Genomic DNA, 19,982 nt, shown 5'->3' on the forward strand with positions numbered 1-19,982 from the left:
ACACAGTATACATCAGAGCTGAGCACACACATTCTATACACACGGTATACATCACAGCTGAGCACACATTCTATACACACAGTATACATCAGAGCTGAGCACACATTCTATACACACAGTATACATCACAGCTGAGCACACACATTCTATACATACAGTATATAGTACACTATACATCACAGCTGAGCACACACATTCTATACACACAGTATACAGTACACTATACATCACAGTTGAGCACACATTCTATACATACAGTATATAGTACACTATACATCACAGCTGAGCACACACATTCTATACACACAGTATACTATACATCACAGCTGAGCACACACATTCTATACATACAGTATACATCACAGCTGAGCACACACCTTCTATACATACAGTATACAGTACACTATACATCACAGCTGAGCACACACCTTCTATACATACAGTACACTACACATCACAGCTGAGCACACACATTCTATACATACAGTATACAGTACACTACACATCACAGCTGAGCACACACCTTCTATACATACAGTATACAGTACACTATACATCACAGCTGAGCACACACCTTCTATACATACAGTACACTATACATCACAGCTGAGCACACACATTCTATACATACAGTACACTATACATCACAGCTGAGCACACACATTCTATACATACAGTATACAGTACACTACACATCACAGCTGAGCACACACCTTCTATACATACAGTATACAGTACACTATACATCACAGCTGAGCACACACCTTCTATACATACAGTACACTATACATCACAGCTGAGCACACACATTCTATACATACAGTACACTATACATCACAGCTGAGCACACACATTCTATACATACAGTATACAGTACACTATACATCACAGCTGAGCACACACCTTCTATACATACAGTATACAGTACACTATACATCACAGCTGAGCACACACCTTCTATACACACAGTATACATCACAGCTGAGCACACACATTCTATACACACAGTATACATCACAGCTGAGCACACACATTCTATACACACAGTATACATCACAGCTGAGCACACACATTCTATACACACAGTATACATCACAGCTGAGCACACACATTCTATATACAGTATACATCACAGCTGAGCACACACATTCTATACACACAGTATACATCACAGCTGAGCACACATTCTATACACACAGTATACATCACAGCTGAGCACACATTCTATACACACAGTATACATCACAGCTGAGCACACACAGTATACATCAGAGCTGAGCACACACATTCTATACACACAGTATACATCACAGCTGAGCACACACATTCTATACATACAGTATATAGTACACTATACATCACAGCTGAGCACACACATTCTATACACACAGTATACAGTACACTATACATCACAGTTGAGCACACACATTCTATACATACAGTATATAGTACACTATACATCACAGCTGAGCACACACATTCTATACACACAGTATACTGTACACTATACATCACAGCTGAGCACACACATTCTATACACACAGTATACATCACAGCTGAGCACACACATTCTATACACACAGTATACATCACATCTGAGCACACACATTCTATATACATAGTATACATCACAGCTGAGCACATACACATTCTATACACACAGTATACATCACAGCTGACCACACACATTCTATACACACAGTATACATCACAGCTGACCACAAACATTCTATACACACAGTATACATCACAGCTGACCACACACATTCTATACACACAGTATACATCACAGCTGACCACACACATTCTATACACACAGTATACAGTACACTATACATCACAGCTGAGCACACACATTCTATACATACAGTACACTACACATCACAGCTGAGCACATACCTTCTATACATACAGGATACATCACAGCTGAGCACACACATTCTATACATACAGTATACTATACATCACAGCTGAGCACACACATTCTATACATACTGTACACTATACATCACAGCTGAGCACACACCTTCTATACATACAGTATACAGTACACTATACATCACAGCTGAGCACACACATTCTATATACAGTATACATCACAGCTGAGCACACACCTTCTATACATACAGTATACATCACAGCTGAGCACACACATTCTATAAATACAGTATACTATACATCACAGCTGAGCACACACATTCTATACATACAGTATACAGTACACTATACATCACAGCTGAGCACACACATTCTATACACACAGTATACATCACAGCTGAGCACACACATTCTATACACACAGTATACATCACAGCTCAGCACACACATTCTATACACACAGTATACATCACAGCTGAGCACACATTCTATACATACAGTATACAGTACACTATACATCACAGCTGAGCACACACATTCTATACACACAGTATACATCACAGCTGAGCACACACATTCTATACACACAGTATACATCACAGCTGAGCAGACACATTCTATACATACAGTATATAGTACACTATACATCACAGCTGAGCACACACATTCTATACACACAGTATACAGTACACTATACATCACAGCTGAGCACACACATTCTATACATACAGTATATAGTACACTATACATCACAGCTGAGCACACACATTCTATACACACAGTAAACAGTACACTATACATCACAGCTGAGCACACACATTCTATACATACAGTACACTATACATCACAGCTGAGCACACACATTCTATACATACAGTATAAATCACAGCTGAGCACACACATTCTATACATACAGTATACAGTACACTATACATCACAGCTGAGCACACACATTCTATACATACAGTATATAGTACACTATACATCACAGCTGAGCACACACATTCTATACATACAGTATACATCACAGCTGAGCAGACACATTCTATACATACAGTATACAGTACACTATACATCACAGCTGAGCACACACATTCTATACACACAGTATACATCACAGCTGAGCACACACACACACATTCTATATATATATATATACACACACAGTATACTATACATCACAGCTGAGCAGACACATTCTATACATACAGTATACAGTACACTATACATCACAGCTGAGCACATACCTTCTATACATACAGTATACATCACAGCTGAGCACACACATTCTATACATACAGTATACTATACATCACAGCTGAGCACACACCTTTTATACATACAGTATACAGTACACTATACATCACAGCTGAGCACACACATTCTATACATACAGTACACTATACATCACAGCTGAGCACACACATTCTATACATACAGTATACAGTACACTATACATCACAGCTGAGCACACACATTCTATACATACAGTACACTATACATCACAGCTGAGCACACACCTTCTATACATACAGTATACATCACAGCTGAGCACACACATTCTATACATACAGTATACAGTACACACATTCTATACATACAGTAATAGCACATACATTCTATACATACAGTATATATCACAGTATACAGTACACTATACAGCACAGCTGAGCACACACATTCTATACATACAGTATACATCACAGCTGAGCACACACATTCTATACATACAGTATACATCACAGCTGAGCACACACATTCTATACATACAGTATACAGTACACATTCTATACATACAGTACACTATATATCACAGCTGAGCACACATTCTATACATACAGTAATAGCACACACATTCTATACATACAGTATGCAGTACACACATTCTATACATACAGTATATAGCACACACATTCTATACATACAGTATACATCACAGCTGAGCACACACATTCTATACATACAGTATATAGTACACTATACATCACAGCTGAGCACATACCTTCTATACATACAGTATATAGTACACTATACATCACAGCTGAGCACACACATTCTATACATACAGTATATAGTACACTATACATCACAGCTGAGCACACACATTCTATACATACAGTATATAGTACACTATACATCACAGCTGAGCACACATTCTATACATACAGTAATAGAGCACACATTCTATACATACAGTATATAGTACACTATACATCACAGCTGAGCACACACATTCTATACACACAGTATACTATACATCACAGCTGAGCACACACATTCTATACATACAGTATACATCACAGCTGAGCACACACCTTCTATACATACAGTATACAGTACACTATACATCACAGCTGAGCACACACCTTCTATATATACAGTACACTACACATCACAGCTGAGCACACACATTCTATACATACAGTATACAGTACACTATACATCACAGCTGAGCACACACATTCTATACATACTGTACACTATACATCACAGCTGAGCACACACCTTCTATACATACAGTATACAGTACACTATACATCACAGCTGAGCACACACCTTCTATACATACAGTACACTATACATCACAGCTGAGCACACACATTCTATACATACAGTACACTATACATCACAGCTGAGCACACACATTCTATACATACAGTATACAGTACACTACACATCACAGCTGAGCACACACCTTCTATACATACAGTATACAGTACACTATACATCACAGCTGAGCACACACCTTCTATACATACAGTACACTATACATCACAGCTGAGCACACACATTCTATACATACAGTACACTATACATCACAGCTGAGCACACACATTCTATACATACAGTATACAGTACACTATACATCACAGCTGAGCACACACCTTCTATACATACAGTATACAGTACACTATACATCACAGCTGAGCACACACCTTCTATACACACAGTATACATCACAGCTGAGCACACACATTCTATACACACAGTATACATCACAGCTGAGCACACACATTCTATACACACAGTATACATCACAGCTGAGCACACACATTCTATACACACAGAATACATCACAGCTGAGCACACACATTCTATATACAGTATACATCACAGCTGAGCACACACATTCTATACACACAGTATACATCACAGCTGAGCACACATTCTATACACACAGTATACATCACAGCTGAGCACACATTCTATACACACAGTATACATCACAGCTGAGCACACACAGTATACATCAGAGCTGAGCACACACATTCTATACACACAGTATACATCACAGCTGAGCACACACATTCTATACATACAGTATATAGTACACTATACATCACAGCTGAGCACACACATTCTATACACACAGTATACAGTACACTATACATCACAGTTGAGCACACACATTCTATACATACAGTATATAGTACACTATACATCACAGCTGAGCACACACATTCTATACACACAGTATACTGTACACTATACATCACAGCTGAGCACACACATTCTATATACATAGTATACATCACAGCTGAGCACATACACATTCTATACACACAGTATACATCACAGCTGACCACACACATTCTATACACACAGTATACATCACAGCTGACCACAAACATTCTATACACACAGTATACATCACAGCTGACCACACACATTCTATACACACAGTATACATCACAGCTGACCACACACATTCTATACACACAGTATACAGTACACTATACATCACAGCTGAGCACACACATTCTATACATACAGTACACTACACATCACAGCTGAGCACATACCTTCTATACATACAGTATACATCACAGCTGAGCACACACATTCTATACATACAGTATACTATACATCACAGCTGAGCACACACATTCTATACATACTGTACACTATACATCACAGCTGAGCACACACCTTCTATACATACAGTATACAGTACACTATACATCACAGCTGAGCACACACATTCTATATACAGTATACATCACAGCTGAGCACACACCTTCTATACATACAGTATACATCACAGCTGAGCACACACATTCTATACATACAGTATACTATACATCACAGCTGAGCACACACATTCTATACATACAGTATACAGTACACTATACATCACAGCTGAGCACACACATTCTATACACACAGTATACATCACAGCTGAGCACACACATTCTATACACACAGTATACATCACAGCTGAGCAGACACATTCTATACATACAGTATATAGTACACCATACATCACAGCTGAGCACACACATTCTATACACACAGTATACAGTACACTATACATCACAGCTGAGCACACACATTCTATACATACAGTATATAGTACACTATACATCACAGCTGAGCACACACATTCTATACACACAGTAAACAGTACACTATACATCACAGCTGAGCACACACATTCTATACATACAGTACACTATACATCACAGCTGAGCACACACATTCTATACATACAGTATAAATCACAGCTGAGCACACACATTCTATACATACAGTATACAGTACACTATACATCACAGCTGAGCACACACATTCTATACATACAGTATATAGTACACTATACATCACAGCTGAGCACACACATTCTATACATACAGTATACATCACAGCTGAGCAGACACATTCTATACATACAGTATACAGTACACTATACATCACAGCTGAGCACACACATTCTATACACACAGTATACATCACAGCTGAGCACACACACACACATTCTATATATATATATACACACACAGTATACTATACATCACAGCTGAGCAGACACATTCTATACATACAGTATACAGTACACTATACATCACAGCTGAGCACATACCTTCTATACATACAGTATACATCACAGCTGAGCACACACATTCTATACATACAGTATACTATACATCACAGCTGAGCACACACCTTTTATACATACAGTATACAGTACACTATACATCACAGCTGAGCACACACATTCTATACATACAGTATACTATACATCACAGCTGAGCACACACCTTCTATACATACAGTATACAGTACACTATACATCACAGCTGAGCACACACATTCTATACATACAGTACACTATACATCACAGCTGAGCACACACCTTCTATACATACAGTATACATCACAGCTGAGCACACACATTCTATACATACAGTATACAGTACACTATACATCACAGCTGAGCACACACATTCTATACACACAGTATACAGTACACTATACATCACAGCTGAGCACACACATTCTATACACACAGTATACAGTACACTATACATCACAGCTGAGCACACACATTCTATACACACAGTATACAGTACACTATACATCACAGCTGAGCACACACATTCTATACACACAGTATACATCAAAGCTGAGCACACATTCTATACACACAGTATACATCACAGCTGAGCACACACATTCTATACACACAGTATACATCACAGCTGAGCACACACATTCTATACACACAGTATACATCACAGCTGAGCACACACATTCTATACATACAGTATACATCACAGCTGAGCACACACATTCTATACATACAGTATACATCACAGCTGAGCACACATTCTATACATACAGTATACAGTACACACATTCTATACATACAGTAATAGCACATACATTCTATACATACAGTATATATCACAGTATACAGTACACTATACAGCACAGCTGAGCACACACATTCTATACATACAGTATACATCACAGCTGAGCACACACATTCTATACATACAGTATACATCACAGCTGAGCACACACATTCTATACATACAGTATACATCACAGCTGAGCACACACATTCTATACATACAGTATACAGTACACATTCTATACATACAGTACACTATATATCACAGCTGAGCACACATTCTATACATACAGTAATAGCACACACATTCTATACATACAGTATGCAGTACACACATTCTATACATACAGTATATAGCACACACATTCTATACATACAGTATACATCACAGCTGAGCACACACATTCTATACATACAGTATATAGTACACTATACATCACAGCTGAGCACATACCTTCTATACATACAGTATATAGTACACTATACATCACAGCTGAGCACACACATTCTATACATACAGTATATAGTACACTATACATCACAGCTGAGCACACACATTCTATACATACAGTATATAGTACACTATACATCACAGCTGAGCACACATTCTATACATACAGTAATAGCACACACATTCTATACATACAGTATGCAGTACACACATTCTATACATACAGTATATAGCACACACATTCTATACATACAGTATACATCACAGCTGAGCACACACATTCTATACACATAGTATACATCACAGCTGACCACAAACATTCTATACACACAGTATACATCACAGCTGACCACACACATTCTATACACACAGTATACATCACAGCTGACCACACACATTCTATACACACAGTATACATCACAGCTGACCACAAACATTCTATACACACAGTATACATCACAGCTGACCACACACATTCTATACACACAGTATACATCACAGCTGACCACACACATTCTATACACACAGTATACAGTACACTATACATCACAGCTGAGCACACACATTCTATACATACAGTACACTACACATCACAGCTGAGCACATACCTTCTATACATACAGTATACATCACAGCTGAGCACACACATTCTATACATACAGTATACTATACATCACAGCTGAGCACACACATTCTATACATACTGTACACTATACATCACAGCTGAGCACACACCTTCTATACATACAGTATACAGTACACTATACATCACAGCTGAGCACACACATTCTATATACAGTATACATCACAGCTGAGCACACACCTTCTATACATACAGTATACATCACAGCTGAGCACACACATTCTATACATACAGTATACTATACATCACAGCTGAGCACACACATTCTATACATACAGTATACAGTACACTATACATCACAGCTGAGCACACACATTCTATACACACAGTATACATCACAGCTGAGCACACACATTCTATACACACAGTATACATCACAGCTGAGCAGACACATTCTATACATACAGTATACAGTACACTATACATCACAGCTCAGCACACACATTCTATACACACAGTATACATCACAGCTGAGCACACATTCTATACATACAGTATACAGTACACTATACATCACAGCTGAGCACACACATTCTATACACACAGTATACATCACAGCTGAGCACACACATTCTATACACACAGTATACATCACAGCTGAGCAGACACATTCTATACATACAGTATATAGTACACTATACATCACAGCTGAGCACACATTCTATACACACAGTATACATCACAGCTGAGCACACACATTCTATACATACAGTATATAGTACACTATACATCACAGCTGAGCACACACATTCTATACACACAGTATACAGTACACTATACATCACAGCTGAGCACACACATTCTATACATACAGTATATAGTACACTATACATCACAGCTGAGCACACACATTCTATACACACAGTAAACAGTACACTATACATCACAGCTGAGCACACACATTCTATACATACAGTACACTATACATCACAGCTGAGCACACACATTCTATACATACAGTATACATCACAGCTGAGCACACACATTCTATACATACAGTATACAGTACACTATACATCACAGCTGAGCACACACATTCTATACATACAGTATATAGTACACTATACATCACAGCTGAGCACACACATTCTATACATACAGTATACATCACAGCTGAGCAGACACATTCTATACATACAGTATACAGTACACTATACATCACAGCTGAGCACACACATTCTATACACACAGTATACATCACAGCTGAGCACACACACACACATTCTATATATATATATATACACACAGTATACTATACATCACAGCTGAGCAGACACATTCTATACATAAAGTATACAGTACACTATACATCACAGCTGAGCACATACCTTCTATACATACAGTATACATCACAGCTGAGCACACACATTCTATACATACAGTATACTATACATCACAGCTGAGCACACACCTTTTATACATACAGTATACAGTACACTATACATCACAGCTGAGCACACACATTCTATACATACAGTATACTATACATCACAGCTGAGCACACACCTTCTATACATACAGTATACAGTACACTATACATCACAGCTGAGCACACACATTCTATACATACAGTATACAGTACACTATACATCACAGCTGAGCACACACATTCTATACATACAGTATACATCACAGCTGAGCACACACATTCTATACATACAGTATACAGTACACTATACATCACAGCTGAGCACACACATTTTATACACACAGTATACAGTACACTATACATCACAGCTGAGCACACACATTCTATACACACAGTATACAGTACACTATACATCACAGCTGAGCACACACATTCTATACACACAGTATACAGTACACTATACATCACAGCTGAGCACACACATTCTATACACACACTATACATCACAGCTGACCACACACCTTCTATACACACAGTATACAGTACACGATACATCACAGCTGAGCACACATATTCTATACATACAGTATACAGTACACTATACATCACAGCTGAGCACACATATTCTATACATACAGTATACAGTACACTATACATCACAGCTGAGCACACACATTCTATACACACAGTATACATCACAGCTGAGCACACACATTCTATACACACAGTATACATCACAGCTGAGCACACACATTCTATACACACAGTATACATCACAGCTGTGCACACATTCTATACACACAGTATACATCACAGCTGAGCACACACATTCTATACACACAGTATACATCACAGCTGAGCACACACATTCTATACACACAGTATACATCACAGCTGAGCACACACATTCTATACATACAGTATACATCACAGCTGAGCACACACATTCTATACATACAGTATACATCACAGCTGAGCACACATTCTATACATACAGTATACAGTACACACATTCTATACATACAGTAATAGCACACACATTCTATACATACAGTATATATCACAGTATACAGTACACTATACAGCACAGCTGAGCACACACATTCTATACATACAGTATACATCACAGCTGAGCACACACATTCTATACATACAGTATACAGTACACATTCTATACATACAGTACACTATATATCACAGCTGAGCACACACATTCTATACATACAGTAATAGCACACACATTCTATACATACAGTAATAGCACACACATTCTATACATACAGTATACAGTACACATTCTATACATACAGTACACTATATATCACAGCTGAGCACACATTCTATACATACAGTAATAGCACACACATTCTATACATACAGTATGCAGTATACACATTCTATACATACAGTATATAGCACACACATTCTATACATACAGTATACATCACAGCTGAGCACACACATTCTATACATACAGTATATAGTACACTATACATCACAGCTGAGCACACACATTCTATACATACAGTATACATCACAGCTGAGCACACACATTCTATACATACAGTATACATCACAGCTGAGCAGACACATTCTATACATACAGTATACAGTACACTATACATCACAGCTGAGCACACACATTCTATACACACAGTATACATCACAGCTGAGCACACACACACACATTCTATATATATATATATATATATACACACAGTATACTATACATCACAGCTGAGCAGACACATTCTATACATACAGTATACAGTACATTATACATCACAGCTGAGCACATACCTTCTATACATACAGTATACATCACAGCTGAGCACACACATTCTATACATACAGTATACTATACATCACAGCTGAGCACACACATTCTATACATACTGTACACTATACATCACAGCTGAGCACACACCTTCTATACATACAGTATACAGTACACTATACATCACAGCTGAGCACACACATTCTATACATACAGTATACTATACATCACAGCTGAGCACACACATTCTATACATACAGTATACATCACAGCTGAGCACACACATTCTATACATACAGTATATAGTACACTATACATCACAGCTGAGCACACACCTTCTATACATACAGTATACAGTACACTATACATCACAGCTGAGCACACACATTCTATACATACAGTACACTATACATCACAGCTGAGCACACACCTTCTATACATACAGTATACATCACAGCTGAGCACACACATTCTATACATACAGTATACAGTACACTATACATCACAGCTGAGCACACACATTCTATAAACACAGTATACAGTACACTATACATCACAGCTGAGCACACACATTCTATACACACAGTATACAGTACACTATACATCACAGCTGAGCACACACATTCTATACACACACTATACATCACAGCTGAGCACACACCTTCTATACACACAGTATACAGTACACGATACATCACAGCTGAGCACACATATTCTATACATACAGTATACAGTACACTATACATCACAGCTGAGCACACATATTCTATACATACAGTATACAGTACACTATACATCACAGCTGAGCACACACATTCTATACACACAGTATACATCACAGCTGAGCACACACATTCTATACACACAGTATACATCACAGCTGAGCACACACATTCTATACACACAGTATACATCACAGCTGTGCACACATTCTATACACACAGTATACATCACAGCTGAGCACACACATTCTATACACACAGTATACATCACAGCTGAGCACACACATTCTATACACACAGTATACATCACAGCTGAGCACACACATTCTATACATACAGTATACATCACAGCTGAGCACACATTCTATACATACAGTATACAGTACACACATTCTATACATACAGTAATAGCACACACATTCTATACATACAGTATATATCACAGTATACAGTACACTATACAGCACAGCTGAGCACACACATTCTATACATACAGTATACATCACAGCTGAGCACACACATTCTATACATACAGTATACAGTACACATTCTATACATACAGTACACTATATATCACAGCTGAGCACACACATTCTATACATACAGTAATAGCACACACATTCTATACATACAGTAATAGCACACACATTCTATACATACAGTATGCAGTATACACATTCTATACATACAGTATATAGCACACACATTCTATACATACAGTATACATCACAGCTGAGCACACACATTCTATACATACAGTATATAGTACACTATACATCACAGCTGAGCACACACATTCTATACATACAGTATACATCACAGCTGAGCACACACATTCTATACATACAGTATACATCACAGCTGAGCAGACACATTCTAAACATACAGTATACAGTACACTATACATCACAGCTGAGCACACACATTCTATACACACAGTATACATCACAGCTGAGCACACACACACACATTCTATATATATATATATATATATACACACAGTATACTATACATCACAGCTGAGCAGACACATTCTATACATACAGTATACAGTACATTATACATCACAGCTGAGCACACACATTCTATACATACAGTATACTATACATCACAGCTGAGCACACACATTCTATACATACTGTACACTATACATCACAGCTGAGCACACACCTTCTATACATACAGTATACAGTACACTATACATCACAGCTGAGCACACACATTCTATACATACAGTATACTATACATCACAGCTGAGCACACACATTCTATACATACAGTATACATCACAGCTGAGCACACACATTCTATACATACAGTATATAGTACACTATACATCACAGCTGAGCACACACCTTCTATACATACAGTATACAGTACACTATACATCACAGCTGAGCACACACATTCTATACATACAGTACACTATACATCACAGCTGAGCACACACCTTCTATACATACAGTATACATCACAGCTGAGCACACACATTCTATACATACAGTATACAGTACACTATACATCACAGCTGAGCACACACATTCTATACACACAGTATACAGTACACTATACATCACAGCTGAGCACACACATTCTATACACACACTATACATCACAGCTGAGCACACACCTTCTATACACACAGTATACAGTACACGATACATCACAGCTGAGCACACATATTCTATACATACAGTATACAGTACACTATACATCACAGCTGAGCACACATATTCTATACATACAGTATACATCACAGCTGAGCACACACATTCTATACACACAGTATACATCACAGCTGAGCACACACATTCTATACACACAGTATACATCACAGCTGAGCACACATTCTATACACACAGTATACATCACAGCTGAGCACACACATTCTATACACACAGTATACATCACAGCTGAGCACACACATTCTATACACACAGTATACATCACAGCTGAGCACACACATTCTATACATACAGTATACATCACAGCTGAGCACACATTCTATACATACAGTATACAGTACACACATTCTATACATACAGTAATAGCACAGTATACAGTACACTATACAGCACAGCTGAGCACACACATTCTATACATACAGTATACATCACAGCTGAGCACACACATTCTATACATACAGTATATAGTACACTATACATCACAGCTGAGCACACACATTCTATACATACAGTATACATCACAGCTGAGCACACACATTCTATACATACAGTATACAGTACACTATACATCACAGCTGAGCACACACATTCTATACATACAGTATATAGTACACTATATATCACAGCTGAGCACACACATTCTATACATACAGTATACATCACAGCTGAGCAGACACATTCTATACATACAGTATACAGTACACTATACATCACAGCTGAGCACACACATTCTATACACACAGTATACATCACAGCTGAGCACACACACACACATTCTATATATATATATATACACACAGTATACTATACATCACAGCTGAGCAGACACATTCTATACATACAGTATACAGTACACTATACATCACAGCTGAGCACATACCTTCTATACATACAGTATACATCACAGCTGAGCACACACATTCTATACATACAGTATACTATACATCACAGCTGAGCACACACCTTTTATACATACAGTATACAGTACACTATACATCACAGCTGAGCACACACATTCTATACATACAGTATACTATACATCACAGCTGAGCACACACCTTCTATACATACAGTATACAGTACACTATACATCACAGCTGAGCACACACATTCTATACATACAGTATACAGTACACTATACATCACAGCTGAGCACACACATTCTATACATACAGTACACTATACATCACAGCTGAGCACACACCTTCTATACATACAGTATACATCACAGCTGAGCACACACATTCTATACATACAGTATACAGTACACTATACATCACAGCTGAGCACACACATTCTATACACACAGTATACAGTACACTATACATCACAGCTGAGCACACACATTCTATACACACAGTATACAGTACACGATACATCACAGCTGAGCACACATATTCTATACATACAGTATACAGTACACTATACATCACAGCTGAGCACACATATTCTATACATACAGTATACAGTACACTATACATCACAGCTGAGCACACACATTCTATACACACAGTATACATCACAGCTGAGCACACACATTCTATACACACAGTATACATCACAGCTGAGCACACACATTCTATACACACAGTATACATCACAGCTGTGCACACATTCTATACACACAGTATACATCACAGCTGAGCACACACATTCTATACACACAGTATACATCACAGCTGAGCACACACATTCTATACACACAGTATACATCACAGCTGAGCACACACATTCTATACATACAGTATACATCACAGCTGAGCACACATTCTATACATACAGTATACAGTACACACATTCTATACATACAGTAATAGCACACACATTCTATACATACAGTATATATCACAGTATACAGTACACTATACATCACAGCTGAGCACACACATTCTATACATACAGTATACAGTACACACATTCTATACATACAGTAATAGCACACACATTCTATACATACAGTATATAGTACACTATATATCACAGCTGAGCACACACATTCTATACATACAGTATACATCACAGCTGAGCACACATTCTATACATACAGTATACAGTACACACATTCTATACATACAGTAATAGCACACACATTCTATACATACAGTATATATCACAGTATACAGTACACTATACAGCACAGCTGAGCACACACATTCTATACATACAGTATACATCACAGCTGAGCACACACATTCTATACATACAGTATACAGTACACATTCTATACATACAGTACACTATATATCACAGCTGAGCACACATTCTATACATACAGTAATAGCACACACATTCTATACATACAGTATGCAGTATACACATTCTATACATACACTATATAGCACACACATTCTATACATACAGTATACATCACAGCTGAGCACACACATTCTATACATACAGTATATAGTACACTATACATCACAGCTGAGCACACACATTCTATACATACAGTATACATCACAGCTGAGCACACACATTCTATACATACAGTATACATCACAGCTGAGCAGACACATTCTATACATACAGTATACAGTACACTATACATCACAGCTGAGCACACACATTCTATACACACAGTATACATCACAGCTGAGCACACACACACACATTCTATATATATATATATATATATATATATACACACAGTATACTATACATCACAGCTGAGCAGACACATTCTATACATACAGTATACAGTACACTATACATCACAGCTGAGCACATACCTTCTATACATACAGTATACATCACAGCTGAGCACACACATTCTATACATACAGTATACTATACATCACAGCTGAGCACACACATTCTATATACAGTATACATCACAGCTGAGCACACACCTTCTATACATACAGTATACAGTACACTATACATCACAGCTGAGCACACACATTCTATACATACAGTATACTATACATCACAGCTGAGCACACACATTCTATATACAGTATACATCACAGCTGAGCACACACATTCTATACATACAGTATACAGTACACTATACATCACAGCTGAGCACACACATTCTATACATACAGTACACTATACATCACAGCTGAGCACACACCTTCTATACATACAGTATACATCACAGCTGAGCACACACATTCTATACATACAGTATACAGTACACTATACATCACAGCTGAGCACACACATTCTATACACACAGTATACAGTACACTATACATCACAGCTGAGCACACACATTCTATACACACAGTATACAGTACACTATACATCACAGCTGAGCACACACATTCTATACACACAGTATACAGTACACTATACATCACAGCTGAGCACACACCTTCTATACACACAGTATACAGTACACTATACATCACAGCTGAGCACACATATTCTATACATACAGTATACAGTACACTATACATCACAGCTGAGCACACATATTCTATACATACAGTATACAGTACACTATACATCACAGCTGAGCACACACATTCTATACATACAGTATATAGTACACTATACATCACAGCTGAGCACACACATTCTATACATACAGTATATAGTACACATTCTATACATACAGTACACTATATATCACAGCTGAGCACACATTCTATACATACAGTAATAGCACACACATTCTATACATACAGTATGCAGTACACACATTCTATACATACAGTATATAGCACACACATTCTATACATACAGTATACATCACAGCTGAGCACACACATTCTATACATACAGTATATAGTACACTATACATCACAGCTGAGCACATACCTTCTATACATACAGTATATAGTACACTATACATCACAGCTGAGCACACACATTCTATACATACAGTATATAGTACACTATACATCACAGCTGAGCACACACATTCTATACATACAGTATATAGTACACTATACATCACAGCTGAGCACACACATTCTATACATACAGTAATAGCACACACATTCTATACATACAGTATGCAGTACACACATTCTATACATACAGTATATAGCGCACACATTCTATACATACAGTATACATCACAGCTGAGCACACACATTCTATACATACAGTATACAGTACACACATTCTATACATACAGTAATAGCACACACATTCTATACATACAGTATATATCACAGTATACAGTACACTATACAGCACAGCTGAGCACACACATTCTATACATACAGTATACATCACAGCTGAGCACACACATTCTATACATACAGTATACAGTACACACATTCTATACATACAGTATATATCACAGTATACAGTACACTATACATCACAGCTGAGCACACACATTCTATACATACAGTATACATCACAGCTGAGCACACACATTCTATACATACAGTATACACATTCTATACATACAGTAATAGCACACACATTCTATACATACAGTATACAGTACACACATTCTATACATACAGTAATAGCACACACATTCTATACATACAGTATATATCACAGTATATAGTACACTATACAGCACAATTCGGACCTACACCGACTGCACTCACCACTCTTGTTTCCGGAAATGCTTTTGCTTCATCACAACACTCACAGAGGAAGTTTCCCTGGGAGAAATGTTCATTGAAAGGACAACTATGATATAACCCTGGAACAAAAAGGACGCTGCCTAGTAAGACTTGCAGAGACCTCTAGTGGCGCTTCTAGGTTATAACGGCTCTTTGTAAAGGTAACTTAGACATCAATTGATATCGAAGACAACCACTGAAAGGCTGGAATTCCACTGAGGATTTTTTTTTTGCAAAAAACGGCATGTCCAGATATTAGCTGCAAGTCAGTATACAGTAGTAGTAAACTGCAAAATGCCAGACCCACTTGGCTTTTTTCAGTTTGGCGTTTTTTTTTAATCCTTTTGGCATTTTTCAGCAATTTTGGGCTCAGGGGCTGGATTTTCAAAATGCCCAACAAAACTTGGTTTGGCGTTTTTTTGCACAGAAATCGTGGCGTTTTCCCCCCCATAGAAGTTCTATGGGAGAGCGAAACCGCCAAGAAAAACGCCATATTGGTTTTAACGTTGGCATTTTTGCTGGCGTTTTTTTATTCTTTTTTGGAATTTAGTGATCCAAAAAAGTGATGGAGATACCTTTTTTTAATTAAAATTTCGTAGGGTACTGTGATAAGCCTCGGGGGGGGTGTAGGGTAGCTGGGGTGTTGCTGATCAGGTATCAGGGGTTTATTAACCCTTGTCACTCGTGATGCCAGGGTGGGGGTTAAAACTCTGAGGTAATGCTGGGCCTATCGCCACCCTTCCCAAGAGCGATAGGCGAGTGTAGAATAACGGATTGTCCACCACCAGTGCTTAGCTGAAAACTTGTAGAAACTTTACTGAAGATTTTCTGTAACATGTAGCAGTAACAACAGTCCAGATAACAGAGTCTATATACAGCTGAAGCAGCGATTGACAGGTGGTAGGGACCTTGTAAGTTCTCCTTAGTTTAGGAGGATTTTGTAGCATAGATCCGCTGGATTTAGGGGTAGGTTTAGGTCCAGTAGTCTTGCGGAGATAGCGGGGAATGATAAGAACTCACAGTCTTTAGCATAGGCCGAGGCTGCAAGGCTTAGGCCTAGTACTTGTCTTTGGAAGTTGCGGAGGTCCTACCTCATCCAGTGTCAGCAACCCAAGAGAGAGATTAATGGCTGCAGCTGCCTTATATGGGCAGGGGCTGAGCGGTTCATTTTAAAAAATTAATAGAAGTAATTTACAAATCTGTTAAACTTTCTGGAGCCAGTTGATCTATAACAAAAAAAAAAGTATTTTCCTGGATAACCCCTTTAATGGAGTGTTAGTCAAT

General features: G+C 37.9%; 1 protein-coding gene across 1 annotated transcript in view; it reads right to left on the reverse strand.

The window, feature by feature from the left end:
• FRG1 (FSHD region gene 1) overlaps positions 1-18,789 on the reverse strand; it is a 71,083-nt gene extending 52,294 nt beyond the window's left edge. Inside the window, exon 1 of the mRNA XM_056559274.1 lies at positions 18,681-18,789. The gene's annotated coding sequence lies outside the window, so the exon portion shown is untranslated. The remainder of the gene's footprint in view (positions 1-18,680) is intronic.
• Between the last annotated feature and the right edge of the window lie 1,193 nt (positions 18,790-19,982).

Source organism: Hyla sarda, chromosome 1, assembly GCF_029499605.1.
Source record: "Hyla sarda isolate aHylSar1 chromosome 1, aHylSar1.hap1, whole genome shotgun sequence".
Classification (NCBI taxonomy): Eukaryota; Metazoa; Chordata; class Amphibia; order Anura; family Hylidae; genus Hyla; species Hyla sarda.